General features: G+C 41.6%; 1 pseudogene; it reads left to right on the top strand.

Annotated features, from left to right (window-relative positions):
* Nucleotides 1-338: 338 nt before the first annotated feature.
* On the top strand, nt 339-23,494 carry LOC149162246 (E3 ubiquitin-protein ligase At1g63170-like; annotated as a pseudogene).
* The last annotated feature ends 4,154 nt before the right edge of the window (nt 23,495-27,648 follow it).

The raw sequence follows: 27,648 nt of genomic DNA, 5'->3' as shown, positions 1-27,648 counted from the left end.
CTACAGTTATGCTTGTCAAGAAAATTTCTGTTTGTCACAAATGGATAAGGCACTGGAGCTGCATGTTCTTAGTGTACCACAAGGGCACACTATCCCAAGTGGAGCCACTGTTATCACTGAAAATTCTGTTGCCAAAATTTTTTAGCCTAGCTTAAGGACAGGGTGTTTTTGCAGCGCATGAGTCCTCTTTTAACAGTTTCGCAGCGCAACATGCTTCAAGTGATTCCGTAGCGCGCTACGAAATTGGGGATTTGCTCGGGTTTTCAGTAGAAGGTTCATATACTAAATTTAGATGATGAGCAGAGTGATGCAAAGGCCTAAAAGGGAATGCAGTGGTAATGTATAAAGTTGGTGTATTCTACTACTTTGGTTTGAAGGGGGTTCCCCGTGACCATGCGAAAGCATTATCATGGTTTCTTAAAGCGGTTGAGAAAGGAGAATATTTTGCTAATGTACATGTGCTGAGTGTTAATCAACTATTAGAATCGGCTCTGGACACAGCATGGCATGTGGCAAGTAGTATATTCACCTCGAATACTCTTGTACCTTACACCCAAATGACAAGCCAGCATGAAGCTTTTGTAATTGGCAAACTGACTCTTCACTGCGGTCTGAACCTGGGTTGGGATTGAATATTCCGAGGAGAACATGACATGCAAACTGGTACCTACAGGTTGCCATTGACAAGGTGAAGGCGCAGGTCGATATCGGGCAGCAGTTGTTGGCAGTCTTCCAGATTCTTATCAACAGTTCCAATGTCAACTCTCTGCAAAGCTAGCAAAGGGGCATCCGGAGCTGAGTGAACTCCTGTTGAGAAGCAGCTCCTTTTCCAGACCTGCCGACTTACGAAACTATGGCTGCCAGCAACGAGCGAGCCCATTGAATTCAGGACTTTGGATTTCAATTGAACTTACCATAACAGTTAGTCAGATAGTGGCTTCCATTATTGTTTTATCACTCTCAAGAAATGAGAATCCTTGGGCCCCATTATTTGTTTGGGTCATGGGTTATGCTACAGGGTGTCTTGCCACACTTCCTCTTTTGTATTGGCGATACACACACTGATATATTCATGTGTCGGAGCAAGATCCTGTATCTTCATCCATTGCTTCCCATTCTAGTCCTCCTCCTCCTCAAACTACCTCTTACACTACAATGTCAGTTCCTCAAGATTCACGAGAGGAAGAAGGCCCAAGTACATCTCAGGCTTCTGTTGGATACCTATACCAATAGGTTTCATATTTCATGATTGGCAAGAGAAAGGCCAAATATGCTCTGCTTTGGTATCCCAAAGATCCCATATTTCCTAGAAAGCAAGAGGTGGGTAAAGTGTTTCAAGTATTGAGGACCTTATTTCAATTTTGTGGATGATTCAACAGTCTAATCTGGATCATGCCATATTTCAATTTTGTGTTATAGAATAGAGAAAGAAGTCTGTCCAAACAGCCTAATCTTGGCAGACAAGTAATTTAGGTAGAGAAGCAAAGGTTCCCAATAGTTTAATCTGGGACCTTGGAAGAGATAAGGGTAGAAATAGATAGAGAAAAGAATAAAGAAAAAGCCAAAGAAAAGAAAAGGCAAGTAAGGGTTTGCAAGTCCAAGTGCACCCTCCAAGGAGAAACAAAAAATGCTAGGCAAGCAGCTGGGTAGGTAGTTGGGGTCGCAGAAAGTGAGTCCTATCATTGCAAGAATGGTGATGATGGGCAGCAAAGTAAAAGACTACAGCAGGAGCATGACTAACCTCCCTCTTCCCCTTTATTCCATTACTAACACTCCCTTTCTTTTTAGCTGAGATTTATGGAGAAAGATCATGTTTTTAGGTGGTTCTGGTTCATTCAGAAGCCACATTTCTTGTCTAAAAACTTTTCATTTTGATCTACTCTCAAAACTAAATCACTTTCATATAAACTCAGTAAGATCCCCTTCATTTGCTCCCTTCATTCATATTAACACTAATTCTATTGTATAAATCCTCATATCGCCTATTCCCCTAATATTACTAACACCAAGGTGTATAAATCCCAAACTCTTATAAATACCCACCCCCTTGGCATTATAGCCAATAAAGTTACAAGTCAGGGATCAAATGACATCAGGTCATGTTGATAAACCTATGCCAAAAACCCCTTTGCCTCATAAGCCAGTTCCTCTATCTCTACCCCCTTTTTTGCACATAAAACCTCTAAAAACGGCCCTAAACCCCACCTTACCCGCTTCAAAGAGCCAAAAGAGCATAAAACCCACTTTCCGCCTGTTAGCCAAGGTTGGCGCATATAATTGTTTTTATCGAAATACATTAGAAAAGCGCTCAAAAGCAGGTTCATTTGCCTCCGCCCTCATCCGTATACTCCACAAATGTCACCTCCCCGACCACCATTAGATCAAGGGCGTACAGATCCGACGGCCCTGATCGCGTTGGACCCCTTCCGACGTCTGACCGATACCTGTACTAACCTCCCGTCACATCTGCCTCGCGTCCGCCATCCGATCAAAGTCTGTAGATCTAACGATCATCGTGACGTCAGAGCCCATCCGATGACCGATAGATATCTCCCGACGTCCGTATTTGGAGGACGTCATTCCACTGCGACGTGCCCTCACCACCATACGTCGGAGGTACTACTGACCGATACCGCCCCGTACAGGAGGCGGTGCGATATGAAACCACTGCTGGTTTCCGGATTCCCTCATCCCGCCTACCCACGTCAGCAACGCGTCAGCGCCCCGTCACCCAGGTACGCTGCCCCGTCGACCTCCCTGTCCCTGCCATTGGTCCACCTGTCCTGCCATGTCACCGCCACCGTGTACCAACCAGACAGCGCCACGTCACCCGATGACGTCAGCATGACGTCATCCGACCTTGACCCCACCCTATGACGTCATGCTGACGTCAGCACATATTCGCGCCAAAAGCGTAAAAAGGTCTATTTCACCCAAAATTTCGCGTTTTTTGGTCATTTTGCGTGTTCGTCGTTATTCTGCTCTGCATGCAAACAACGTCCAAATTGTCTACCAACCTGCTAAACTGACCAGAAGGCCTCCAGCGCACCAGTTCAACCTGCGGTCACGACCTCTGCGCATTGTTTTACCAGGTATTCCTCATCATTCATCCTCTGTGCGCCTGCAATTATCTATTTAACGCCTTAGAGAGCTTAAAGAAAGCCGAAAATCAGAAATTCACCACTGAATTCCTCAGCAAAGCCTTGAAGTTCCAATTATCACTTCGAAAAACACCAGCCGAGCCTTTCCCAGTGGCATTTTGCTAAGAAACCAGGCCCTGTCTGCGCAATCGTGGCAGGCACATTTGAAACCAATTTTTAACATTGAAAGGTGCCAAAAAAGGGCTAAGCTTCGCTCTTAATTACAAAAACAGCATTTCAACTGCTGCACACCCTGCATTTACCTCCCACTTGCATTTCCATCCCTCTACAAAGAAACTTTGTTGTTGTTACTCTGCATAGTAACACAGCCCCTGAGTAAGAGTAAAATTTGCAAAGGAAAATCATGGACCCCCCTGTAGCTCCCATAGCCCTCAATGTGGCTCCCCTGAATGTTCCTAACAGAACATTTGACACCAGAGCATTGGCAGACCTGGACTACAAGATAACAGAGGAAATGAGGAGCAGAAGCAGGTTCCATCTGCAAATATTAAACGAGATAAAGATCAAACATGAGAGGGGGACAGACATCCTGGGAATTTGGGAGTCATTCCTCCCAATATTCAAACTTCCTCAGGTTAATCAATTCCCTGAGCTTGTGCACATAGTTGCTAAACACTATGATGCATCCCAGAGAGCAGTGCTAGATGCTGAAGGTTCAATCCTGTTCCTCATTACCCCTGAAGCCATCAGGGAGATGTTGCAATTCCAGACAGAGCATAAGTTGGTTCCTCTGTCACTAGCTGATTTAATAGTACAGGGAGCCAGAACCACAGAGGCCCAAATCACTAAGGTCAACCAGCTCTTCATCAAAGCTGACACTTTGCAGATTCCTCCCATCAACTGTGTTTACCTCAATCAATTGGGCCAAGACCTGGTTGACATGATCAGTCCCATCCTGGGATATGATTCAATAGAACATATTGATGAAACAGTTATACAAATGATGCTTATGTTCTCCCCAGGAAGGAAACCAATCCACTATGATTATGCAACATACATATCAGACAAAATGCATGAACAGTTGATGAATTTTCCAAGAGAAAGAGTGTTTAGGTACACCTCCTACCTATATCATCTGCTCATATACTTCCAGCATGATAAATTCTCCTTCCCAAAGAAGAGAGTAGATGCACAGGGCAATCTGAGATCAGTAGTATATTGGACATCTGTTTTCCACGTATCATGCTACTCTCCATATACCTACTGTGAGTTTATTGATCTCTTCATCCATCCAGCCTTGACTCTACTGATTGGTTCACCTCCTCCTAGACTGACAGAGGACATGAAAAGGTGCCTACATTTGTCAAAAGTATACAGTATTGGGGACTGGTATCTTTACCAACACCACACCGTTATCAGAATATATGGGTGTGAGTTACCCCCATTTAGACTACCCAAATTTGTGCCCATGAGGCTATTTGCCTTAGAATACTTCAGGCAGTTTGGCTATGTGGATATGTTCCACTTCTCAGGCAGAGGCAAGAAAGCACAGCTGAAAATCAAGAGCCAACTTGGCCATTTAGTCTACAATGAAAGGGATGAAGGGTGGAAGGAGGCAGATAGGATATGGTGGGATTTGGTTTGAAGTACAGTTTTATATGGAAACCCTATGACCCCAACAACTTCATCACAATGAGGAGACTCAAATATAAACTGTCTGCTTACGGTCATCATAGCCTCCCCAAAATTGAAAAATATGCCAATCAAAGCAAGTGGAAAAGGGGAACTCTAGAAGAAGATATAACTCAAAAAGAGCTTGATCAAAGAGCTCTGAACAATCAAAAGAAGATGGCTGACCTTGAGTTTTATGCACAGGTCCCCTCACTGCCAAGCACACAAATTGGAGCAGCAGCCTCCTCTTCAACTACTCCACAGCAAACTACAAAGGTTGCTGGAAAAGTATCAGAAAAAGGAAAGGAAAAGGAAATGGAGGCAGAACAAGAGCAACAGCAGGAACAACAGCAAAATCAAAGTCAGCAAACACAAGAACAAGTAGAAGGACTACAGCAAGGGCAGCAGGAAGACATAGGACAGCAAGAAGAACAGCAGCAAGAAAAACAAGGGCAGGAGCCGCCTGCCCAGCAAAAGGAAACAGTGGATACTCCTCAGACCACTGAACAAGTCATGCCTACAAGGCAAGACTCTACATTTGATGCCTCGGTCCTCCAAACCCCTCAAAAGGAGGACACATTTCTCTTGAGGAAAAGGGAAAGAGAAACTCCCTTGACATCCTCTATCAATCAAGGAGAGAAAAGGCAAAGACTCAACGATTTTCCAGAAGAGGATATAGCCATCCGAGAAGCATTGGGCATGGGCCCACCAAGTCAAGAAATTTCAGCAAGTTCCTCCCAGCAGGAACTAGACAAGACAATGGGAGGGAAAGTCACCTCCTCCAGCCAGCAGAAAGAGGAAAGAGTGAGCATAAAGCAGCAGTTCATAGACATTAAGAGGAGTGACCCAATCAAAGTCCAATTATACAATCACCTACTTAACATGGCTCCTTCCAATCAGCAGAGACTCATGTCTGCTTTTGATGTAGGTGAGGGCAAACTGACATTGAGTCATTTTATGCCTACGGCACTCAAGCCACAGTCTTCTGCTGATTATCTCAGGACCAATTTAGAGGTCCTTGCCAAAGACATACATCCCATGGACAAAATTGAATTGCATAAACAAACAGGGGAAATGGTGTATGCTTCATTGGCCGATAAAACCTTGGACAACTACAAGTTAACAAGCAGTCTGAATGCTACGGCTTCCCAGCTGGAGCTAGAGAGAGCCTCTTCTCAGGCCAAAGACAACAGGATCAAAACCCTGGAAGAAATCATCATAGAGATTGGGCACAATCCCAATGATATTAAAGGGATACAAGAGATCTTAAAAATCAGAGATGCTGATATGGCTGCACTAAGGAAGAAGATTAAACTTCCAGCCACTATCCATCCACAGACCGATGAAGTGGCAAAACAAAGGTATGAGCAGGATTCCACTGCTCTGTTAATTTCTGTTTACAAAGAACTTCTGAAGGCACAAGAAAAATTGGGGCAATATGAGGCCACACAAGCACCTCTGAAAGGATCATCAACACAAGCGCAAGAGGGGCAAACATCTCAGCCCCCTCCACAGGTCATTAATCTTGAGGAGACTGCTCCTACTACTGCACCTCCACCTCAGCAGGTTGAACAACCAGCCACATCTACTTCAGCAGCACCCACCAGCACAGATCAGAGCTTAGACATGCAAAAGCTAAAAAGCGAAATACAAGCTTTAGAAGCACAAATGATGCAGCTGAATGAAACTAAGGAGCAGCTGGCCAAGGTGAATGAAAGGCATGACAAAACAAAAAGAGAAGTAGGAGAGAAGGCCCAAGAAATCAAAGCTCTTAAAGACAAAATCAAGGAGCTTGAGAAAGAGCTAAAGCTAGATAAAATCATAGCCGAAATCAGAGCAATGATATGGTCCAATATTGGTAAGTCCATCAATAACCAGTGGCCATACATTGAGACAATCCATGAGCAACTGGAGCTCATTCCTAAAGCACAGAGGGAAATCAGAACATCAAGGGCCTTGTTGGGGAACATGCCTGAAATTGCAACAAAAATGATCAATGTGCTCAATCATAAGACCAGTTCTCAGTTGACCATCATGGGAATCGCAAACAGAACTGATACTATCCAAATGATCAAGAGGGTTCTTACTCTTAGAAATCTGATGCAAACCTTAGACAGAAGAACCCAGGATATGCAAACTGAGGTAAACAGGTTCTTTGAGAGGTTTCGGGTATTGGAAAGTAAAGGACTCCCTAGCTTGCTGAACAATGGAGGGAGATTATTCACCCATGAAGAATATGCCAAGAGAGTGAATGTTTTTGCCTCATCACAGGTAAATGAGAAGGCCAGCACCTCAGAGGATACAGGGCCTATCACAGGACAGATTTTCTATGGTAAGATAGAAAATCTACTTTTTATAATGAATGAAATGAATCATCTATTTGATGTAGCTCCCAACTTTTTCAAGTATACAGAAGCTGAAGAGACAATGCAGGCCATCCTCAAGCATCAGCTCCCTACACAGGAATGGTGGACAGATGCCATCCAGAGAATTTTGTAAACATTAAGCCATGCATCAATTTCTGTTTTTTCTATAAATTTTGATAGAAAGAACAGTCAGCAAAATCAGCAGGCATCATAAAGTCAAAGCTGAGCCAACTCAGCAGATGGAGCAGCCAACAAAGCAGGAAAGACAAACGCAGCTGGCAAAGCCGAGAAATTCATTGCGCAGGCAAAAGTAAATGCGTACCTACAGATCGATACATAGTAATGTAACCGACTCAGTGACTCCTTAAAGTCAAAACAGTCATCTGACAGACATAAAGGGCATTTACTCTGCATTTAATGTTGTAATAACTCCCTGCGTACTTTCTGAACACTACTGAAGATATTTTCTCTCTCTCAGATGACTCAATGCCTGAGATATTTTGTATACTTATTTCTATATAAACCCCTACGCATGATAGAGCAAAGGGGTTGTTGTAATTTTCCTTTGAAGAGCTCTCGCTTGCTGTAAAAATTCTCAGAGAAATAATACAAAAGGAGAATGGAATTTCCAAAGCTTGGTGTACTTTGATGCGTTGTGATGAATGGTGAATGTTGCAGGATTCCAGAGTGTTTCATAAAACAATAAGTTTTCTCAAATCTCTGTATTACATGTTTTCGAGTCTTTTGTTCTCTTTTATCGTTCAGATATTTTACACTTAATAGCAAAGTAGAAGAATAGTTCCAGGACTTAATCCATGATTACCCTGAACTCAAACTGAGCTATTATCCATGTTTTCCTCAGATATAGTAACAGAAGTGTAATTCTTAGTTGCTGCACTTTGAATCTATATCTTTCGCTGTGATAGACATTCCCAGGGATTCAAGTTTGCCCCTGTGACATCTGTCTTTTCTCATAACCAGTTTGGTGGAAACAGTTAACAACGAGTGAAAATTCTTGAATGCTTTCATTGTTTGTCTTACCTGTTTCCTGTTATTAATCAAAATTTGTTCTATGAAGCATCCAAATGGCCCTGTAAGTTTCACCGGTTCATCTCAAAGTTTCTAGACACCTACAGCCACAGACTCCATTGCCCAATGATACTTGACTCTCTGAATATCACATCACAAGAGATCTGAAGGAAATTCTTCAACCAAAACATAAACAAAACCTGTGCATAATAGCTAGCCTAAAACCCTATCATAAACAGTTACAAATCATAAAGAGAGAGCCCTCTCTGATCACAGTTTGGCTAGAAACAGTGATCCAAAGATTGGTTAGTGGTTACCCCGGCCGTATTCCCTTGGGAGTCATAGGGAACAACCTGGGTGTTAACATAATTGGCGACTCCGCTGGGGACTTAAGATTTTTTCAATTACTATCTATTTTCAAAAGCTACCATCAAGCCTGAAACTAGCCAAGAGGCCTTAGGACTGTTTCTGTAAACACAGGGACAGCTTTAGGGAAGAGCTAACTAGGGAATCTTCATCCTAGCTTTGAAACATATATAGTCATTCCAGAATTCTTACCTAGTCCTTGTACATATAAAACCTCCTGTATAAAGTTCTAAAAGAATACTTAGAAGCTGGCTCCCAAAAGAAACCCAAGGCACACTAGGGCAAACCCTGACCCTGATCAACCCATCATTGTTGATAATCCAAATATCATTCCAAAGAACATAAGGAGACAGCAAAAGCAGGAGAAGCCTGCTGATTCACATATAAGTTTAGACCAACCTATCCTCATTCCAACTCCTTGTAAAGTCCTTTTCCGTTCCACACCTAATTCCCCTAGTTCATCATCAACACCTCAAAGCCCTCCTCTCCCATCTTCACCATCTGCACATACTCTTTCAACCAGTTTCCCGCTTGTTACCCATCCTATTAACCCTGTTATACCTGTAATCCCAGCTGTCCCATTTGTTCCTATTAACCCTATAAACCCCATAAACATGGCTAACAGATATGCACCTCTGCAGATACCAGCCAATGCACCGGCTCTACCTCAAGACTACCAAACCAAAATCTCATTTTTTGACTCCAATGGCCCTTTGACAGCTGTCCAGCATGCTAAGAAGATGCAAGATCACTTTGAGACCTTTGAAATAGATGATGACAGTGTCAGGATGAGAATTTTTGTTCAAAGCTTAACCGGGGATGTCAGAACTTGGTTTAGATCCCTGAATGCAAATTCCATTGCAACCCCTGAGTTCCTGTACCAAGAGTTTACCAACAGATGGGAGAAGAAGAAAGATCCTCTACACATACTCGGTGAATATAACACTATCAAAAGAGGTCCCCAAGAAACAGTCTTGGAATACTGTGCTAGGTTTAACAATGTATATAATGCTATCCCCCAGAACTTAAGGCCCCCTCCTGATTTGGCCCTGTATAACTTCCCTGACGGTTTTGACTCTGATATGGCCTATCAGCTGAAAGAAAGAGATCCTCCAACCCTTGCAGAGGCTCAAAGAGTTGCAGTCACTGTAGAGGCCAACCTAATTGCCAAGAGAAACAGGGCAAAGCTGGAAAAGAAGGCTGGTTTGAGAGAAGAGCCCTCAGGCTTTGATCAAAAGTTGGATGCAATACTAAACAGCATGAAGAGATTGGGTGAAAGAGTGGAATCAGTTGAAAGAAAGTCATCATGGGAGGCACCACAAAGCAATCCTCCTAGAAACCCAAATTTTAGGAGAACGCAGAACCCAAACATAGGAAAAACAAGTGCAGACCAAGATATCAGACCCCCTTTTCAAGAAAACTATGCAGAAACTTCCTCAGCCAATCAGCTCAATGAAGATCCTGAAATCAACTTAATGGGTCTGGATGGTAAAAGCCATGTTTTCTTAACACAAGAAGACCATGAGGAGGATGAAAGCAAAACATTCCAAACAAAATCAGGAGAATCCTTTGACTTTAAACAAGGGTATGACACTGCTGTCTATGAAGTCCATAAACAATACAAACTAAGGAGTCGGACTGTAAATGTAAATCAGCCTGAAAAGGTAAAGGAGAAACAGCAATCTAAAGAAACCTTAGTCACTGAACCTAATGACAAAACAAACTTGCCTACAAAAGAAGTAGTGGTTGAGGAAGTCACTGAATTACTGTCCCCACTACAACAGCCCACGGCAACCTCATCCTCCCACCCAAATCCTAACATTACCCCTCAAGACATGGGTATGAGAGGCAGGTTCCAAAATCAAGATGAAATTCAACAAGAAGATATAATGAACAGAGAAAGGACTGCTATCCGTGACTCTAAAATCCAAGTTGACAAACCCTTTGACCTAGGAGCAGAGATTGGCAAGTTAAAGATAGCAATTCCCCTTTCAGAGCTAGCCAAGCATGACATATATAAGCAACAGATCAAAAAATCCCTTCAGCTCACCAACAGCAAAGATGATGTAAATGTGCTAGATGACACTCCAGAATTACTGTTTGGCCCAGAGGTAGATGGAAAAACAGTAGTCACAGGGGTTTTACCTTTTTATGTCAGCCTGCATGTTCATGATAAAATACTGCATAATGCAATGTTTGACTCAGGTGCCTCTCACAACCTTATGCCAAAAGCTGTCATGGAAAGATTAAACTTGGATATAACAAGACCATACAAAGACCTGTTTTCTTTTGATTCTAGTCAAGTCAAATGTTTGGGCCTAATAAAATATTTATGTGTGTCCCTGGTTCAATTTCCCAACAAAACCATACTAATGGATGTTGTAGTTGCTGATATCCCACCCAAATACGGGATGCTCTTATCAAGATCATGGGGATCCAAACTCCAAGGCTCCCTGCAATTAGATATGTCATATGCAACCATCTCTGTATTTGGGCAACCAAAAAGACTTTATAGGGAAACACTCATGAAGTATATGGTCAGCAGTGAAGAAAAGCCTCAAAATTTTCCAATATATGCTGTCCATTCGGACATAGACTCCTTCATCCTCTTCAATGACAGCGCAACCCTCTCAAACAATGACATTAAGACCGAAACACTCATACAAGAACAAAACATTGATCAAACAAGTAGCACCTGCCAAATTTCAATCAGCCCAACAATACACATTAACCCTCCTCTAGTTGTCAAAGATTGTCAAACAAATGATGAAATTATCCTAGGAAACAAATGGGAAAAGAAACCTCAACTCATGCTCACATTGCCATCCCATGAACAGAATGTTAAATCTCCTATTCAGCAAGATATTCTGTGGGTCCTAGAGTTTGATGGCTCAGTTAACAAGTTAGGGGCAGGAGCTGGAGTATGGATACATAACAAAGAGAAAGGCTATGCAGAAGGCAGGGCTTACAGATTGAAGTTTAGATGCACTAACAACATAGCAGAATATGAAGCTCTGCTGTTGGGCCTAAAAGTAGCAAAATCACTACAAGCTCCTAAACTCTCCATCATGGGAGACTCTGATCTAGTGATTCAACAAGTGAAAGGAAATTTTGTTACCAATGACAAAAGATTGAGGTCCTATAGGTCTGCTGTAATTGAAATATTAGAGACTTTCTTCGAGTTTGTCATCACAAAAATTCCAAGGGGCCACAATCTCCATGCACACAGCTTGGCAACATTTGCCAGCACCTTCAAATTCCCATTAGAACCCAACAATTGTTTCACGGCAGAGGTCAAATATAGGCCTTCTATTCCAAACAATGTCAAAGAGTGGCAAGTATTTGAGAATGACATGCAAATAAACAACTTTTTAACCTTGCAACAAGAGTTTACAGGATTAAATATTGACCTTGAGACAGCAAGTCAATCACAAATGCTTGAGACAGCAAGTCAATCACAAATGTTTGATGGAGCAAGTCCATCACAATTACAGTTTCAACAGTCTGCCCACCCAATGTCACCTAGAACAGCCAAACAATTACTCAGTCCAACCATTTTCAACAAAGAAAACATTCAGCAAATTCACCAAATTGACTGTGAAGAGGTAAACAATGCTGAAGATGAAATCATACAACTCAAAGACAATCTCCTTCCAGCAGACCTTACCCCACTAGAGGACATTTTTGACTCAAATGATGTCCCCAGGAAACCAAAGATGCAGCCATTAGATGCAACAATTGAAGAATGTAACATTGGTACCACTGACAAGCCTAAAATAATAAAGCTATCTGCTGCTTTGCCCCCTGATCAAAAACCCAAATATATTGATCTCTTTAAAGAGTTCCAAGATGTCTTTGCTTGGGGTTATGAGGACTTGAAGTCTTATGATACCTCTGTTATCCAGCATACCATTCCCCTCAAGCCTAATCAAAAACCATTCAAACAGAAATTGAGAAGAATCAATCCTGTGCTCCTTCCTTCCATTGAAAAGGAATTACAGAAAATGTTCAAAGCTGGTATCATAGCACCAATCAGGTTTTCTGAGTGGATTTCAAATTTGGTCCCTACAAGAAAGAAAACTGGTGAGATTAGACTTTGTGTAGACTTAAGGAATTTGAACCAAGTGTCACTCAAAGACAACTACCCCTTACCCAAAATGGATCACATTCTTCAAAGAGTAGTAGGAGCTTCAAGAATATCATTGCTGGATGGTTTCTCAGGTTTCAATCAAATCCTGGTACACCCTGATGATCAAGACAAAACTGCATTTACTACCCCATGGGGCACTTTCAAGTATGTGAAAATGCCCTTTGGATTGAAAAATGCAGGGGCAACATTTCAGAGAGCAATGGACATTGCTTTTGCAAAAGAGATTCATGACTTCTTGGTCATTTACTTAGATGATCTAACACCCTTTTCAAAATCTGACCAAGAACACTTGAAACATTTAAGACAGATCTTCATAACATGCAGGAAATATGGTATTTCCTTAAACCCCAAGAAGTCATTATTTGGCTTGGAAGAAGGGAAACTTCTAGGGCATATTATTTCAAAAAATGGCATAAGAATTGATCCAGATAGGATACAAGCTATCCTACAAATGCCTCACCCAAGGAATGTCAAGGAGCTGCAAGGATTCTTAGGAAAAATCAACTTTTTAAGAAGGTTTATCCCAAATTTAGCAGAGTTAATCAGATTACTAAACAATATGCTAAAGAAAGATTCAAAGGTCAAATGGACTGTTGAAGCAAAACAAGCCTTTGAAAGTATAAAGTTGGCCTTGACTCAAACCCCAGTGTTAACCAATCCGCAGTTTGACAGAGACTTCATCATTTTCTCCTTTGCCTCCCAACATACTATTGCTGTTGTTTTATTACAGAAAGATGACCAAGGGAATGAAAAGCCCATTGCTTTTTTCAGCAGAGCTCTTAGAGATGCTCCTCTAAAGTACCAAATAATGGAAAAACAAGCCTATGCCTTGATCAAGGCTATTAAAGACTTTAGGATTTACATCCTTTACTCCCATGTTGTGGCTTATGTACCAAGTCCTATTGTCAAAGACATTCTCACCCAAGAAAACTTAGAGGGTAGGAGAGGAAAATGGATTGCCAATATACTAGAATTTGACATTGAAATAAAGCCTACAAAGCTGATAAAAGGACAAGGTTTGGCCAAGTTAATGACAGAAGCAAATTTCCAAGCCTTAGACATTAACCAACTGGACAGTGAAACAGAGCTGGCGACTCCAAAGATCAATGTAGCCTTTGAACAATCTCCTTGGTACTCTGATATCTGTTATGTGTTACAAAACCTGTGTGCTCCCCCAGGACTGTCCAGAACTAAGTGTAGGTTCCTAAAAATGAAAACATCTAGATTTTGTGTGATGGATGAAAATCTACTGTGGAAAAACCATGAAGGTATTTTGCTGCACTGTCTAATAGAGAATGAAACTAACAAAATCATGCAAGACTTCCATGCTGGAGACTGTGGTGGACATTTGTACTGGAAGTCCACTGTGGACAAGATATTGAGGGCTGGTTATTACTGGCCTACTATGTTCTCTGATGTGAAGAAATTCACAGCCTCATGCCACAAATGCCAACTGTTTGAAGGCAAAAGACAGCTGCTGCCACTTCCTTTGAAGCCCATTGCAACGGAGAGACCTTTTCAACAATGGGGCTTGGATTTCATTGGGGAAATTCATCCCTCATCTTCAGGGCAACACAGATGGATTCTAACAGCAACAGACTACTTCACCAAGTGGATTGAAGCTGCCCCATGCAGACAAGCAAATGATTCAGTAATCATTCAGTTTTTGGAAAACAATATACTGGCTAGATTTGGCTGCCCAGACAAGATAATAACAGACAATGCTGCTGCCTTCAGATCCAAAAAGATGGTAAACTTCTGCCATAAATTTCACATTACTTTGGGCCATTCTACAGCTTACTATCCTCAAGGAAATGGCCTTGCTGAATCATCAAACAAAAGTTTGATAAATATCATAAAGAAAGTGCTAGAAGAGAACAAAAAGAACTGGCACAAGAAACTAGTAAATGCTTTATGGGCAGACAGACTAACAACTAAAAGATCAATTGGGACCAGCCCATATGAGTTAGTCTATGGATTAGAGGCCAGATTTCCTTCATCACTAGGAGTGCCGGTTATGAAACTTCTACAAGAAAGCCAAGCAGAGCCAAATGACATGCAAAGAAGGATTAACCAGATAATTTGTTTACAGCAGACCAGAGAACAAGTTTTCAGCAGAGTGCAGATACTACAAGAGAAACTGAAAAAGGCCTTTGATAGAAGAACCAAAGCAGAAGATTTCAATGTAGGGGACAAAGTTTTAAAGTGGGATGCAAGAAGAGAAGAGAAAGGGAAACATGGAAAGTTTGACTCTTTATGGAAAGGACCATTTGCTGTCCAAGCAGTACAAGGTAATAACACCTACTTCCTCAAAAGTTTGACCGAAACTGACTTGGATGAAGGTCCTGTCAATGGCAGGATGCTGAAGCACTACTTTGACTATTCCCCATGAGTAGAACCTAAGGATTCTTTGTATATATGCATTTGTACATATTGTTTTCTGTTTTAGATTGTAAAGAGCAGTTTTCCCAAGTAATTCACCAAGCAGCAAGAGGCTGATAGAATCAGAGGTCTTCCAAGAAAGAAGCACACTATTTTGACACATTCATGCAGCAGATTTCAAAGACAAAGATGGGCAGTCAAGGAACAAGGCAATCTGACCTGCTGTTCTTGGTCTTTCAAAAGAAAAACCATCCCCATGTGGAGCCACTGTTGGATACCTATACCAATAGGTTTCATATTTCATGATTGGCAAGAGAAAGGCCAAATATGCTCTGCTTTGGTATCCCAAAGATCCCATATTTCCTAGAAAGCAAGAGGTGGGTAAAGTGTTTCAAGTATTGAGGACCTTATTTCAATTTTGTGGATGATTCAACAGTCTAATCTGGATCATGCCATATTTCAATTTTGTGTTATAGAATAGAGAAAGAAGTCTGTCCAAACAGCCTAATCTTGGCAGACAAGTAGTTTAGGTAGAGAAGCAAAGGTTCCCAACAGTTTAATCTGGGACCTTGGAAGAGATAAGGGTAGAAATAGATAGAGAAAAGAATAAAGAAAAAGCCAAAGAAAAGAAAAGGCAAGTAAGGGTTTGCAAGTCCAAGTGCACCCTCCAAGGAGAAACAAAAAATGCTAGGCAAGCAGCTGGGTAGGTAGTTGGGGTCGCAGAAAGTGAGTCCTATCATTGCAAGAATGGTGATGATGGGCAGCAAAGTAAAAGACTACAGCAGGAGCATGACTAACCTCCCTCTTCCCCTTTATTCCATTACTAACACTCCCTTTCTTTTTAGCTGAGATTTATGGAGAAAGATCATGTTTTTAGGTGGTTCCGGTTCATTCAGAAGCCACATTTCTTGTCTAAAAACTTTTCATTTTGATCTACTCTCAAAACTAAATCACTTTCATATAAACTCAGTAAGATCCCCTTCATTTGCTCCCTTCATTCATATTAACACTAATTCTATTGTATAAATCCTCATATCGCCTATTCCCCTAATATTACTAACACCAAGGTGTATAAATCCCAAACTCTTATAAATACCCACCCCCTTGGCATTATAGCCAATAAAGTTACAAGTCAGGGATCAAATGACATCAGGTCATGTTGATAAACCTATGCCAAAAACCCCTTTGCCTCATAAGCCAGTTCCTCTATCTCTACCCCCTTTTTTGCACATAAAACCTCTAAAAACGGCCCTAAACCCCACCTTACCCGCTTCAAAGAGCCAAAAGAGCATAAAACCCACTTTCCGCCTGTTAGCCAAGGTTGGCGCATATAATTGTTTTTATCGAAATACATTAGAAAAGCGCTCAAAAGCAGGTTTATTTGCCTCCGCCCTCATCCGTATACTCCACACATGTCACCTCCCCGACCACCATTAGATCAAGGGCCTACAGATCCGACGGCCCTGATCGTGTTGGACCCCTTCCGACGTCTGACCGATACCTGTACTAACCTCCCGTCACATCTGCCTCGCGTCCGCCGTCCGATCAAAGTCCGTAGATCTAACGATCATCGTGACGTCGGAGCCCATCCGATGACCGATAGATATCTTCCGACGTCCGTATTTGGAGGACGTCATTCCACTGCGACGTGCCCTCACCACCATACGTCGGAGGTACTACTGACCGATACCGCCCCGTACAGGAGGCGGTGCGATATGAAACCACTGCTGGTTTCCGGATTCCCTCATCCCGCCTACCCACGTCAGCAACGCGTCAGCGCCCCGTCACCCAGGTACGCTGCCCCGTCGACCTCCCTGTCCCTGCCATTGGTCCACCTGTCCTGCCATGTCACCGCCACCGTGTACCAACCAGACAGCGCCACGTCACCCGATGACGTCAGCATGACGTCATCCGACCTTGACCCCACCCTATGACGTCATGTTGACGTCAGCACATATTCGCGCCAAAAGCGTAAAAAGGTCTATTTCACCCAAAATTTCGTGTTTTTTGGTCATTTTGCGTGTTCGTCGTTATTCTGCTCTGCATGCAAACAACGTCCAAATTGTCTACCAACCTGCTAAACTGACCAGAAGGCCTCCAGCGCACCAGTTCAACCTGCGGTCACGACCTCTGCGCGTTGTTTTACCAGGTATTCCTCATCATTCATCCTCTGTGCGCCTGCAATTATCTATTTAACGCCTTAGAGAGCTTAAAGAAAGCCGAAAATCAGAAATTCACCACTGAATTCCTCAGCAAAGCCTTGAAGTTCCAATTATCACTTCGAAAAACACTAGCCGAGCCTTTCCCAGTGGCATTTTGCTAAGAAACCAGGCCCTGTCTGCGCAATCGTGGCAGGCGCATTTGAAACCAATTTTTAACATTGAAAGGTGCCAAAAAAGGGCTAAGCTTCGCTCTTAATTACAAAAATAGCATTTCAACTGCTGCACACCCTGCATTTACCTCCCACTTGCATTTCCATCCCTCTACAAAGAAACTTTGCTGTTGTTACTCTGCATAGTAACACAGCCCCTGAGTAAGAGTAAAATTTGCAAAGGAAAATCATGGACCCCCCTGTAGCTCCCATAGCCCTCAATGTGGCTCCCCTGAATGTCCCTAATAGAACATTTGACACCAGAGCATTGGCAGACCTGGACTACAAGATAACAGAGGAAACGAGGAGCAGAAGCAGGTTCCATCTGCAAATATTAAACGAGATAAAGATCAAACATGAGAGGGGGACAGACATCCTGGGAATTTGGGAGTCATTCCTCCCAATATTCAAACTTCCTCAGGTTAATCAATTCCCTGAGCTTGTGCACATAGTTGCTGAACACTATGATGCATCCCAGAGAGCAGTGCTAGATGCTGAAGGTTCAATCCTGTTCCTCATTACCCCTGAAGCCATCAGGGAGATGTTGCAATTCCAGACAGAGCATAAGTTGGTCCCTCTGTCACTAGCTGATTTAATAGTACAGGGAGCCAGAACCACAGAGGCCCAAATCACTAAGGTCAACCAGCTCTTCATCAAAGCTGACACTTTGCATATTCCTCCCATCAACTGTGTTTACCTCAATCAATTGGGCCAAGACCTGGTTGACATGATCAGTCCCATCCTGGGATATGATTCAATAGAACATATTGATGAAACAGTTATACAAATGATGCTTATGTTCTCCCCAGGAAGGAAACCAATCCACTATGATTATGCAACATACATATCAGACAAAATGCATGAACAGTTGATGAATTTGCCAAGAGAAAGAGTGTTTAGGTACACCTCCTACCTATATCATCTGCTCATATACTTCCAGCATGATAAATTCTCCTTCCCAAAGAAGAGAGTAGATGCACAGGGCAATCTGAGATCAGTAGTATATTGGACATCTGTTTTCCACGTATCATGCTACTCTCCATATACCTACTGTGAGTTTATTGATCTCTTCATCCATCCAGCCTTGACTCTACTGATTGGTTCACCTCCTCCTAGACTGACAGAGGACATGAAAAGGTGCCTACATTTGTCAAAAGTATACAGTATTGGGGACTGGTATCTTTACCAACACCACACCATTATCAGAATATATGGGTGTGAGTTACCCCCATTTAGACTACCCAAATTTGTGCCCATGAGGCTATTTGCCTTAGAATACTTCAGGCAGTTTGGCTATGTGGATATGTTCCACTTCTCAGGCAGAGGCAAGAAAGCACAGCTGAAAATCAAGAGCCAACTTGGCCATTTAGTCTACAATGAAAGGGATGAAGGGTGGAAGGAGGCAGATAGGATACTGGTGGGATTTGGTTTGAAGTACAGTTTTATATGGAAACCCTATGACCCCAACAACTTCATCACAATGAGGAGACTCAAATATAAACTGTCTGCTTACGGTCATCATAGCCTCCCCAAAATTGAAAAATATGCCAATCAAAGCAAGTGGAAAAGGGGAACTCTAGAAGAAGATATAACTCAAAAAGAGCTTGATCAAAGAGCTCTGAACAATCAAAAGAAGATGGCTGACCTTGAGTTTTATGCACAGGTCCCCTCACTGCCAAGCACACAAATTGGAGCAGCAGCCTCCTCTTCAACTACTCCACAGCAAACTACAAAGGTTGCTGGAAAAGTATCAGAAAAAGGAAAGGAAAAGGAAATGGAGGCAGAGCAAGAGCAACAGCAGGAACAGCAGCAAAATCAAAGTCAGCAAACACAAGAACAAGTAGAAGGACTACAGCAAGGGCAGCAGGAAGACATAGGACAGCAAGAAGAACAGCAGCAAGAAAAACAAGGGCAGGAGCCGCCTGCCCAGCAAAAGGAAACAGTGGATACTCCTCAGACCACTGAACAAGTCATGCCTACAAGGCAAGACTCTACATTTGATGCCTCGGTCCTCCAAACCCCTCAAAAGGAGGACACATTTCTCTTGAGGAAAAGGGAAAGAGAAACTCCCTTGACATCCTCTATCAATCAAGGAGAGAAAAGGCAAAGACTCAACGATTTTCCAAAAGAGGATATAGCCATCCGAGAAGTATTGGGCATGGGCCCACCAAGTCAAGAAATTTCAGCAAGTTCCTCCCAGCAGGAACTAGACAGGACAATGGGAGGGGAAGTCACCTCCTCCAGCCAGCAGAAAGAGGAAAGAGTGAGCATAAAGCAGCAGTTCATAGACATTAAGAGAAGGAGTGACCCAATCAAAGTTCAATTATACAATCACCTACTTAACATGGCTCCTTCCAATCAGCAGAGACTCATGTCTTCTTTTGATGTAGGTGAGGGCAAACTGACATTGAGTCATTTTATGCCTACGGCACTCAAGCCACAGTCTTCTGCTGATTATCTCAGGACCAATTTAGAGGTCCTTGCCAAAGACATACATCCCATGGACAAAATTGAATTGCATAAACAAACAGGGGAAATGGTGTATGCTTCATTGGCCGATAAAACCTTGGACAACTACAAGTTAACAAGCAGTCTGAATGCTACGGCTTCCCAGCTGGAGCTAGAGAGAGCCTCTTCTCAGGCCAAAGACAACAGGATCAAAACCCTGGAAGAAATCATCATAGAGATTGGGCACAATCCCAATGATATTAAAGGGATACAAGAGATCTTAAAAATCAGAGATGCTGATATGGCTGCACTAAGGAAGAAGATTAAACTTCCAGCCACTATCCATCCATAGACCGATGAAGTGGCAAAACAAAGGTATGAGCAGGATTCCACTACTCTGTTAATTTCTGTTTACAAAGAACTTCTGAAGGCACAAGAAAAATTGGGGCAATATGAGGCCACACAAGCACCTCTGAAAGGATCATCAACACAAGCGCAAGAGGGGCAAACATCTCAGCCCCCTCCACAGGTCATTAATCTTGAGGAGACTGCTCCTACTACTGCACCTCCACCTCAGCAGGTTGAACAACCAGCCACATCTACTTCAGCAGCACCCACCAGCACAGATCAGAGCTTAGACATGCAAAAGCTGAAAAGCGAAATACAAGCTTTAGAAGCACAAATGATGCAGCTGAATGAAACTAAGGAGCAGCTGGCCAAGGTGAATGAAAGGCATGACAAAACAAAAAGAGAAGTAGGAGAGAAGGCCCAAGAAATCAAAGCTCTTAAAGACAAAATCAAGGAGCTTGAGAAAGAGCTAAAGCTAGATAAAATCATAGCCGAAATCAGAGCAATGATATGGTCCAATATTGGTAAGTCCATCAATAGCCAGTGGCCATACATTGAGACAATCCATGAGCAACTGGAGCTCATTCCTAAAGCACAGAGGGAAATCAGAACATCAAGGGCCTTGTTGGGGAACATGCCTGAAATTGCAACAAAAATGATCAATGTGCTCAATCATAAGACCAGTTCTCAGTTGACCATCATGGGAATCGCAAACAGAACTGATACTATCCAAATGATCAAGAGGGTTCTTACTCTTAGAAATCTGATGCAAACCTTAGACAGAAGAACCCAGGATATGCAAACTGAGGTAAACAGGTTCTTTGAGAGGTTTCGGGTGTTGGAAAGTAAAGGACTCCCTAGCTTGTTGAACAATGGAGGGAGATTATTCACCCATGAAGAATATGCCAAGAGAGTGAATGTTTTTGCCTCATCACAGGTAAATGAGAAGGCCAGCACCTCAGAGGATACAGGGCCTATCACAGGACAGATTTTCTATGGTAAGATAGAAAATCTACTTTTTATAATGAATGAAATGAATCATCTATTTGATGTAGCTCCCAACTTTTTCAAGTATACAGAAGCTGAAGAGACAATGCAGGCCATCCTCAAGCATCAGCTCCCTACACAGGAATGGTGGACAGATGCCATCCAGAGAATTTTGTAAACATTAAGCCATGCATCAATTTCTGTTTTTTCTATAAATTTTGATAGAGAGAACAGTCAGCAAAATCAGCAGGCATCATAAAGTCAAAGCTGAGCCAACTCAGCAGATGGAGCAGCCAACAAAGCAGGAAAGACAAACACAGCTGGCAAAGCCGAGAAATTCATTGCGCAGGCAAAAGTAAATGCGTACCTACAGATCGATACATAGTAATGTAACCGACTCAGTGACTCCTTAAAGTCAAAACAGTCATCTGACAGACATAAAGGGCATTTACTCTGCATTTAATGTTGTAATAACTCCCTGCGTACTTTCTGAACACTACTGAAGATATTTTCTCTCTCTCGGATGACTCAATGCCTGAGATATTTTGTATAATTATTTCTATATAAACCCCTGCGCATGATAGAGCAAAGGGGTTGTTGTAATTTTCCTTTGAAGAGCTCTCGCTTGCTGTAAAAATTCTCAGAGAAATAATACAAAAGGAGAGTGGAATTTCCAAAGCTTGGTGTACTTTGATGCGTGGTGATGAATGGTGAATGTTTCAGGATTCCAGAGTGTTTCATAAAACAATAAGTTTTCTCAAATCTCTGTATTACATGTTTTCGAGTCTTTTGTTCTCTTTTATCGTTCAGATATTTTACACTTAATAGCAAAGTAGAAGAATAGTTCCAGGACTTAATCCATGATTACCCTGAACTCAAACTGAGCTATTATCCATGTTTTCCTCAGATATAGTAACAGAAGTGTAATTCTTAGTTGCTGCACTTTGAATCTATATCTTTCGCTGTGATAGACATTCCCAGGGATTCAAGTTTGCCCCTGTGACATCTGTCTTTTCTCATAACCAGTTTGGTGGAAACAGTTAACAACGAGTGAAAATTCTTGAATGCTTTCATTGTTTGTCTTACCTGTTTCCTGTTATTAATCAAAATTTGTTCTGTGAAGCATCCAAATGGCCCTGTAAGTTTCACCGGTTCATCTCAAAGTTTCTAGACACCTACAGCCACAGACTCCATTGCCCAATGATACTTGACTCTCTGAATATCACATCACAAGAGATCTGAAGGAAATTCTTCAACCAAAACATAAACAAAACCTGTGCATAATAGCTAGCCTAAAACCCTATCATAAACAGTTACAAATCATAAAGAGAGAGCCCTCTCTGATCACAGTTTGGCTAGAAACAGTGATCCAAAGATTGGTTAGTGGTTACCCCGGCCGTATTCCCTTGGGAGTCATAGGGAACAACCTGGGTGTTAACAGCTTCAAGGAGCCGTCAGCATATGGCAGGAAGGAATCACAGGTTTAATATATATGTAGAACGGTTCAAATTGGCTTTAGACTGCTTCTTTGCTGTTTGGTTTGTTGCTGGAAACGTGTGGATATTTGGTGGTCACTCATCCTCAAGTGATGCTCCAAATCTTTACAGGTTGTGTATTGTGTTTCTCACATTTAGTTGTATAGGTTATGCCATGCCATTCATTTTGTGTGCGACAGTATGTTGCTGCCTACCCTGTATAATACATATTCTTGGATTTCGAGAGGACCAGAGTCAGACAAGAGGAGCTTCACCTGAAGTGATTAATACTTTGCCAACTTACAAGTTCAAAGCAAAAAGAACAACCGAAAGTAATGGAAATAAAGACGACAGTGAAGTTGACTCAGAAAGCGCAGGTGAGGGTGGCTTTATAGCAGCTGGAACTGATAAAGAGAGACTTATTTCAGGCGAAGATGCGATTTGTTCCATTTGCTTGGGCAAATACCAGGAAAATGATGAGCTAAGGGAGTTATCATGCACACACTGCTTCCATGTAGAATGTGTTGATAAATGGTTGAAAATAAATGCATCTTGTCCTCTTTGCAAACATGAAATTGGGGAATCCAGTGAAGTAGCACCAGAATCTTCTGCACAAGCAGGACAGCGAAGAGATGGACAATTGGTGTGATGAGCCAGTATGAGTCAGGCATGAGTTGGTGCTGCACTGCATAGATGAACCATAGTGAGGAAAGGAGCAGCATAACCCTCAATATTGTTGTTTCCTAGTTGTAGACAATGCATCTTTTGCCATAAAAGAGAGCAACCTGATGGTGCATGATCGTTACAGCTAGGGAAGACTTTAAAAGTTTGTAAAACTAAGCATAGCTCTTAAACACTGAAGTTAAAAGACATGATTGGAATGTGCAGGTGGTTCAGTATCCAAATATTGAAGGTTGCAGAATATGGAGCTACTGTGCAAACGAGTAACTTTATCTATATTTTCACAAGATCATACAATGGAAAATGTTGAGATAACAACTGCATCGGTGAACCAGAATAGTTACAAAAGTTCTTGCAACTAAAGGGATGAATAATTGCATGGTGTGAATTAAGAATGACCATGTAGAGATGCTATACAGACTTCTCCAAGGTTTTATATTTGAGGAGTGTGTGCTATTGATGTTGTGCAAAAATTTCAGAAATTAAGTTTTGCGGCATTTATCAAGGTTGTTTGAGCCATTTAAATAGCAAGTTTTCATTTTGTCTTGGGTCACAAGTACTTTCAGGAAAGCAGATAGCTCTAGTTATAATGTTGCAGTGACAAACACATCTAGTTGGGGCAGAGTGAAGACCAGAAGTGTGAACGTAAGGTCAATATGAATAATTTAGTGCTTCGTTCAGGTGTCAAGATTATCACATATCCTTTTAATAATGTTGCGGACAAGGCAGGACATGAAAATGGAAAAGCGTTAGCATGTTGAGATATTTTGCTATGCTTTGAGCCAGAATGATGGCACTGAATGGAGGCAGCCATTGAAGCTCCAAGGATTCTGAATCTCTCAAACAGTGAACACTTTAGTGAACCTTATGGGGAGGATTTTGTCTTCATTACCAATAATTGGCATACATCTCTTCTTCCTTGTTAATTGAAGACAGTCAAGTTTATTGATGAAGACTGTGTTTTTGAAATTGTTTAAAACAGTTTCGCAGTTTCGTAGCGTGCTACGAAACTGCGAAACTGCTGTAGGTGTTGTTTTGAAACGCATATAACAGTTTGATGGCAGAATCAAAATTTTGTGAAGGGAACACCTCAGTGACATAAAGGGGATTAAAGGAAGCTTCTACAGCCAGTCAACATATGCCATGTGTACCTTTAACAAAAGGTGAAAGATTTTAACCTAAGTTTGGAATTTTCGGTCATAAAGCCACTTTATTTTTGGTGATTAGGGTTTTGGAGGGAGCTACATATGAAAAATTTCGGTTGGCACACTTGTCCATCAGAGAAGCTCCCAGCATGTCGATAAGCATATCAGTAGCATGGTAATACCCTATATTCTTGGGTTATTAAAGGTTTAAGGTGTCAACTGCTGCATATTCGGTGATGGGGAACCAGAACCGAAAATTTAGGGTTACTCTCAGCCAAAACAGAACAGATCAAAGCTTTCGGTGCTCAACGCCAGCATGGGACATTAATTGCCCATCTCATGCCCTCTCATGCCATCTCAGCTGAATGAAGGGAAAGCCAGATGTCAAAGCTGCAAGGAAGAATCAATGCATACGAGGAGATAGAGTTAGAATTTCAATTTGATTAGGACTCTATGTATTCACAGCGCAATACCTTTGTATTTAATAAGTTTGTTTAGATATAGATAAGGCAATTAATGATAGGATTTCGAGCTCCCCTCATGCTGGAGGAGGAGTCTCAAGTAGTTGTAGTTTTGTTTTCCTATATATAGGAAAAACTCTGATGTAAAAAAGGTTGGAGATTTATGAAAAAACAGAGTTTTTATCAGCTTATGTAAAAAGACTTTTTGACAGTAATAAAAGGATTACTTTTTCTTCCCAAGATTCATCATGTGTTCAATGCTCAGAATATGTGTGGTTTTGTCATTATCCTTTATATATTTTACAGCTCACTAAATATGCAATCACTCTGAATTCACCTAGTGCTCAGACTTCCTGTGTATATTTATGAGTTGAGGTTCTTTTTGAGAGATGTTTTGAGTGTTAAACATTATATGCCTTGGCTTCTATGATTGAGTGGTTTATAGTTTACTGCAGAAGTATTTGACTCCATGAGCCCAATGGAAGAGATGTTATTTTGTTGTTCCAACCAGCTTATTTTCATGAACTGTTTGAAGAGTTAGCCATCTTTTCTTGTTCTTAATTCATATCAAGAATCTGTGAGAGAGCCCTCTCTGACTAAGGAGGCTAAGCCTTAGTCTAAAGCCTGGTTTGAAATAGTTACATGAGATCTTGCTAAGTAGCAGCCCTTAGTACACAATTTTGTGATAACAGAACCCATAAAGAATGCACCGCCACTTGTGCTTTTTCTGTCATCCATGCTTCCAGCCCAATCTGCATCTATATAAGCATGAAGAGTGAGATTTGTATTTCTCGGATACCACAGGCCATAGTTTTGAGTTCCTTGAAGATACTTGAAAATTCTCTTTACTGCCTGAAGATGAGTTTCCTTAGGATTTGCCTGAAATATTCCAACCATTCCTACTGCATGCATGATGTCTGTTCGGGTACCTGTTAAATAGAGAAGACTTCCAATCATGGATCTATAAGTTGGTTGATGCATTGTTGCTGATTCATCATTTGCACTGAGGTTGCATCCTGTAACCTAGGGTTACATACTGGTTTCGAATCTTCCATTCCATACTTCTTCAAAATCTGCTTGAGGTTCTTGGTTTGAGATAAAAAGATACCACCTTCATTTTGTTGGATTTGTAATCCAAGAAAATATGTCAGTTCTCCAAGCAAGGACATTTCAAATTCTTTCTGCATCACCAAGGCAAAGCTTTGACTCATAGCTTCTTCATTACTACCAAAAATGATATCATCAACATACACAACAAGTATTAGCAATTTGTTATTTTCAATTTTTATATAAAGATTGCTATTTGCTGATCCTTTTGAGAAGCCTTTTTGATGAAGATATTTGTCCAGACGATAATACCAAGCCCTTGGAGCTTGTTTAAGACCATAGAGGGCCTTCTTAAGTCTGCATACAAGTTTTGGATCATTTCCAAGGATGAATCCATCTGGTTTCTCAATATACACTTCTTCTTCTAAGTCTCCATTCAAGAAAGCTTATTTCACGTCCATTTGAAATACTTTGAACTTCTGAAAGCTTGAGAGAGCAAGGAACATTCGGATGGCCTCAAGTCTAGCAACGGGAGAAAAAGTTTCTTCAAAGTCTATTCCTTCTTGTTGAGCATACCCTTTACAAACAAGTCTGGCCTTGTTTCTAATCACTTCCCCATTTTCATTCAACTTGTTTTTGAATATCCATTTTGTCCCTATGACATTCTTATCTTTTGGTCTAGGAACCAACTCCCAAGTGTTATTCTTTTCAATCTCCTCAAGTTCTTCATCCGTTGCCTTTACCCAGCATTCATCTTTGCATGCCTCTTTTACATTTTGTGGTTCAGTGGAGGAGAGCAATGCCAAATAGCTTGAGGCTTTTGCAATTGTTCTTCTTGTTTGTATACCTGCCTCTTTCTGCCGCAAAATTTGAGATTCTGGATGATTCTTCTGAACGTACCTGGATGGAGTCTTATCTTCTATCCTTATCTGTTCTTCTGGTGCCTCTTGAGCTTCTTCTTCATCATAAGTCTGATTTGATGTTGAAGGATAGTCCTCATCATCCTCGAAATCTTCAGATCTTACCTGCCTAGGAGTGTTTTCTTCTTCATCAACTACTACATCAATACTTTCAACAATTTTTCCAAGCCTTTTATTGTAACACTTGTAAGCTTTGCTGTGGGGAGTGTTATAGACATTTTTTGGCACTACAACCCCAAGCATAAAATGTCCATAAACCAAGGGCTGCTAAGTCCCTAAAAGTGTTGTTCCAACCCCTAAAGGAACAAGGTCAACTGATTACAGCTTCTCCCAGAAGTTCTCCATGAAAAACTACTCAAAATTGGTCAAAACAGGATCATTTCAGCTGCTCCATAGGCAAAGTGCGTTGCATCTCTCCTAAGTACATTCAGTGGGTGCGTTGCATTTCAAAAATCCCTTCTATGGGGTGCGATGGGCGAGAAGAGACAAATGGCAGTGTCAACCCGCGAGGTGGAGAAACATGGAATCTTCTAGAAACTTCTCCTGTGACACTTGCCTCTCTGAATTCGACCAAGGATGAGTAAGAGATCATCAATCTCCAAGTGGAAGCAAGAACTATCAGAGGGAAGAGACTAATAAAATCACAAGATGACTCATCTCCCTTACAGACATCTATATATGGATCGCTCATCCCAGAGAT

Source organism: Pinus tabuliformis, chromosome 5_2, assembly GCF_031772625.1.
Source record: "Pinus tabuliformis cultivar Carrire ecotype Pingquan chromosome 5_2, CPIR1, whole genome shotgun sequence".
In the NCBI taxonomy this organism is placed as follows: Eukaryota; Viridiplantae; Streptophyta; class Pinopsida; order Pinales; family Pinaceae; genus Pinus; species Pinus tabuliformis.
Note: the sequence above shows the minus strand (reverse complement) of the source record. Positions and strands in the feature narration are given on the sequence as shown.